The 5,579-nt window shown below is 46.5% G+C and overlaps 1 pseudogene; it reads left to right on the top strand.

Moving 5' to 3' along the window:
- The first annotated feature begins 4,379 nt into the window (after positions 1 to 4,379).
- LOC119921796 lies at positions 4,380 to 5,273 on the top strand (annotated as a pseudogene).
- The last annotated feature ends 306 nt before the right edge of the window (positions 5,274 to 5,579 follow it).

The following is a 5,579-nucleotide window of genomic DNA, read 5'->3' on the forward strand; positions in this document are numbered from 1 at the left end:
TGTGGGATGTGGAGTGTGTCCAATCTGTTTAGCGTGTACCTACCCCAGTGCTTAGTACAGTGCCTGGCACATGGTAAGTGGTTAACAAATAACAAATACCACAGTTGTTATCTCTGGTGGGTTGACAATGAGTGGATAATGGCAGGGCGGACTCTGGGTTCATTTTGTCCCGGGTTTACTTGTCATCAGAGAAGAGAGACTGACAGGGTGGATTACTTATGCTCACACACACCATACACACCACACACACACACACACACACACACACACACACACACACACACACACACATGCACACGCACACATGCACGCACACAGAGTCACTAATCAGTCCCCGAGGGCAGAGAGCAGTGAAAATGGCTGCCTCAGCTTCAATCCATCAGTGTCTGTCCGCCATGGGGCCTTCAAGCCAGCATGAGGTGGGTGAGTAGGATAAAGCCGTCTCTCAGTCAGCGGCTTCCTCAGGCTTTCTGTAGCTTTGATCGCATTTATTCAGTGCTTACTGTGTGCAGGGCACTGTATTAAACGCTTGGGAGGGTCCAAAATAGCACTTCCAACTGTGATGGGGACCGGGGATGTTCACCTTTTTCCTTCTCCCAGGACTCCAAGGATCTTAGAAGAAGGGACCTCTCTGAGGTTTTGGAAAAATCCACTTTAATCTTGATATCTAAAAGGGAAAATGTTGCTCTCCAGATAATAGTGATGGTGGTATGTGTTAAGCACTTGCTATGTGCCAAGCACTGTACCAAGCGCTGTGGTCCCACATGGGGTTCTCAGTCTAAGTAGAAGCGAGAACAGGTACTGAAACCCTATTTTGCAAATGAGGGAATTGGAGGCACAGGATGACTTGACTAAGGTTGCTAAGCAGAAGAGCAGCAGAGTGACTTCAGAAAGTCTCTCAGATGTCAGCAAGATGGTGATTGGCTGATTTCAGCAAGGTGATGATTGGCTGGGAGGATTGGTAAAGTGACAGGGTCCCCCCCACGCCCACACCAGCCCACATTATCCTGTGCCCCCAATTCTGATCTCCACCTCAGCCCTGGTGACCATGTTGTGGGTGAAGGCAGCTAGGGGCAGAGTGACAAAGGTAAATAACAGAAAGAAAGAGGGAGGGCGAGAAAGTTGGAGGGGAATTGTATTATTATTATTATTATTATTATTAATAATAATAATAATAATAATAATAATAATAATATTTGTTAAGAGTTTCTATGTGCCGGGCACTGTTCTGAGCGTTGGGGTAGATGCAAGATAATCTCATTGGATATCGTCCCTGTTCTACATAGGGCTCACGGTCTTAATCTCTCTCGTATTTGTTCGTATTTATTACTCTATTTATTTATTTATTTTCCTTGTACATATCTATTCTATTTACTGTATTTTGCTAATATGTTTTGTTTTGTTCTCTGTCTCCCCCTTCTAGACTGTGAGCCCACTTTTGGGTAGGGACCGTCTCTGTATGTTGCCAACTTGTACTTCCCAAGCACTTAGTACAGTGCTCTGCACACAGTAAGTGCTCAATAAATATGATTGATTGATTGATTGATTGATTAATCCCCATTTTCCCCATGAGGGAACTGAGGGAACCGAGGCCCAGAGAAGCAAAGTGATTTGCCTAAAGTCACATTCTGACTTCCAAGCCCACGCCTTATCCACTAGGCCATGGTTCTTCTCTACTATTCAATCACAGTCATATTCATTGAGTGTTTACTGTGTGCAAAACACTGTACTAAGTTCTTGGAGAGTACAATGGAGACGAGTTGGTAGACACCCTCCCTGCCCACAACGAGCTTACAGTCTAGAGGGAGAGACTGACATTAAAATAAATAACGGATATGTACCTGAGTGCTTAGGGGTGAATATCAAATGTTTAAAGGGTACAGATCCAAATATAGGGTGACAGTACGGCGAGGGAGTAGGGGAAATGACGATTTAGTCAGGGAAGGCCTCTTGGAGGAAGTGTGATTTTAATAAAGCTTTGAAGATGGGGAGAGTGCTGGTGTGTTGGATATGAAAGGAGAGGGAGCTCCAGGCCAGAGGCAGGACGTAGGTAAGGGGTTGCTGGTGAGATAGATGAAATAGAGTACAGTGAGTAGGTTGGCATTAGAGGAGTGAAGTTTGCGGGCTGGGCTGTAGTAGGAAATCAGTAAGGTAAGGTAGGATGGGGCAAGGTGGTTGAGTACTTTAAAGCCAATGGCAAGAAGTTTCTGTTTGATGAGGAGGTGGATGGGAAACCACTGGCGTTTTTTGAAGAGTGGGGATACATGAACTAAAGAGTTTTGTAGAAAAATGATCCGGGCAGCAGAGTGAAGTATGGACTGAAGTGGGCAGAGACAGGAGGCTGTAGGAAGTCAGCAAAGAGCCTGATGCAGTACTCAAGGCTAGATAGGATAAGTGGTTGGATCAGCATAGTAGCTATTTGGAAGGAGAGACTTTTATTATTTATTTATTTTCAATATTCGGAGTTGCTAAGTACTATTACTGGACACAAGCAGCTTGAGTAGAGAGGAGTGGGCAGAAACTGAGAAATGGGGAAAAAGGACCACCAGGGTTTAGCAAAGTCAAAGTCAATGGTGAGGATTCAAGGTTGACAATGAGGTGGAGGGTTGGTGGGCAAGGGAGGGTGGTGGTGTCATCGATTAATCAATCAATCGTATTTATTGAGCACTTACCATGCGCAGGACACTGTACTAAGTGCCCGAGAGAGAATAACACAGCAACATAGCAGCATGGCTCATTGGAAAGAGCCCGGGCTTTGTAATCAGAGGTCATGGGTACAAATCCAGGCTCTGTCAATTGTCAGCTGTGTGACTTTGAGCAAGTCACAACTTCTCTGGGCCTCAGTTACCTCATCTCTCAAATGGGGATGAAGACTGTGAGCCCCCCGTGGGACAACCCGATCACCTTGTAACCTCTCCAGCGCCTAGAACAGTACTTTGCACATAGTAAGCGCTTAATAAATGCTATTATTATTATTATTATTATAGCAGACATATTCCTTACCCACAACAAGCTTACAGGCTGGGGAGAAGGAAATTAAAAAATAAATGACAGATATGGACATAAGTCCTGTGGGGCTGGGAGGGGATAAATTAAGGGAGCAAGTCAGAGAGAGGCAGAAAGGAGTGAGAGAAGAGGAAATGAGGGCTTAGTCATGGAAGTCCTCTTGGAGGAGATGTTCCTTTAATAAGGCTTTGAACGCTGGGGGAGAGTGATGGTTTGTCGTCTCCAGAAATGGAAAACATAGGCAGAAGAGTGGGTTTAAGAGGGAAGGTCAGAAGTTTGATTTTAGATGTTCTAAATGTGAGGTTTTTGTGGGACAGCGAAGTGGGGATTACCTGGAGACAAGAGGAGTTGGGGAACTGTAGGTTGGATGAGAACGCAGGGCTTAATGGGAAGTTTTGGGGTCCTCTGTAAAGAGGTCCTATCCCAGTTCCCCCTGCCCCTAATTTATTTTTAAAGGCACTTGTTGGGTTTTTTTTAATGGCACTTGTTAAGCGCTAGGCACTTTCCTAAACGCTGGGCTAGATAGAAATTAATCAGGTTGGACATAGTATGTTTCAATCGTATTTATTTAGGGCTTACTGTGTGCAGAGCACTGTACTAAGCGCTATGTCCCACTTGGGGCTCACGGTCTTAGTTCCCATTTTACAGATGAGGGATCTGAGGCACAGAGAAGTGAAGTGGTTTGTTCAAGTCACACAGCAGCGGGTATTAGAACCCAGGTCCTCCCATGTCCATGCTATTTCTACTAGACCAAGTTGCTCTGCGAACTTGGACATGTCATCTAACTTCTCTGTGTCTGATTCCTCAACAGCCAAATGGGGATTAAATGACTATCTTCTCTCCTACTTAGACTGTGACCTCCATGTGGGACTGGGACCATGCCTCACCTGATTAATATGGATCTACACCAGCGCTTAGAGCAGAGCCTAGCTTATGGTATGTGCTTAAAAAATACCACAGTCATCAAGTGAACTACAAGACATTAGCTGGAGGGATTGAACACAGTCAGGGAGTTGTGGCAGATCCAGTGTCACTGACCAGTGGTCATTTTCCTCCTCCACATCTTCCAAGGGGCAGACCACAGAGAGATTGCACCACAGTCGATCAGTCAATCCATCAGTTGTATTTATTGAGCTCTTACTGTGTGCAGAGCACTGTACTAAGCACTTGGGAGAGTATATGACAACAGAGTTGATAGACACGCTCCCTGCCCACAACAATCTCACAGACTAGAGGGTGAGACAGGTATTAATATAAATGAAGAAATTACAGAGCAGATTCAGCTGTAGATTTCCTGTCTCACCTTCCTCTCTCCTTCACCCCAAATTTCTTTGCAGGAGGCCTCTTCCGGTTTTGAGGAAAAATGAAGGAGAATGGACAGTATTTCCATGTCCTTCGGGACCGTGATGTTGTTTCAAATCACCATCGGGACCTTGGTGAATGACCTGGTGTTTCATAACTGCACGGTGTCCATCAGCCCCAGGTTCAGCTCCTTGGATGTGATTTTCAGCCACCTGACTTTGGCCAACACCAGGATTCTTCTCACCCTCGGAATCCTGGAGACAATGTCAGCCTGGGGATGAAGAAATTTCCTGAATTACGTCGGATGTAAATTCCTCATGTACGGTTCTTAAGAGGTCCAGGGGCTGGCCATCTGCACCACCTGTATCCTAAGCGTCTTCCAGGCCGTCACCATCAACCCTGGAACCCCCCCACCCGCGCCGGTTGGCCCGGATCAAAGCCAGGTTACCCTGGGGTGTCGTCCTCTCCTGCCTCCTGCCCTGGGTCCTCAGTCCGCTCGTAGATTTAAATATGTCAATACACATGACAGGCCCCAGGAACAGCAGCAGTGTTAAACTCGTGCTGGATCTCAAATATTGTGTAAAAGTCAGTGTCAGCACGGAAGCCACGTTGCTCATCACCATCATGTTCTCCCTCCGTGACTTGTTCTTCATGTGGCTCATGTGCGCAGCCAGTGGCTACTTGGTGTTTGCCTGTACAGACACCACCGGTGGTTCCAGCAGCTCCACGGCCCCGGATCTTCCCCTGGGATGAAGCCCGAGGTCACGGCGGCCAAGAGGGTGGTGGCCCTGGTCGCCCTCTATGTCCTCCTCTATGGGCGGCAGTCCATCATGCTGAGTGTCATACTCATCATGAAAGAAAAATCTCCTCTGTTGGTGAACTGCCAAATGGTGTTAGGGTTCACCTTTCCAGTCGTCTGCACGTTTTTGACTATTCCCTGTGATTGGAGGATAAATACCATCTAGAAAAAGGAATCACCTGGTTCCAACGTAGATTTTCCATAGATCCCAATGGAAGCTGCCTATTCTCCACTCCAATTAAGTCCTGCTCGGATACAGAGTAGAGGTATCTTGATCCCAGCAGCAGCAAGTCAAGAGAAACAGTGAGGCCTAGTGGACTGAGTATGGAAGGACCTGAGATCTAATCCTGGCTCCACCATGTGTCTGCTGTGTGACCTTGGGCAAGTCACTTCACTTCTCTGGGCCTCAGTTACCTCATCTGTTAAATGGAGATTAAGACTGGTAATCCTATGGGACTCAGTTACCTCATCT

This window comes from Tachyglossus aculeatus, unplaced genomic scaffold (genome assembly GCF_015852505.1).
Source record: "Tachyglossus aculeatus isolate mTacAcu1 unplaced genomic scaffold, mTacAcu1.pri SUPER_30, whole genome shotgun sequence".
NCBI lineage: Eukaryota > Metazoa > Chordata > Mammalia > Monotremata > Tachyglossidae > Tachyglossus > Tachyglossus aculeatus.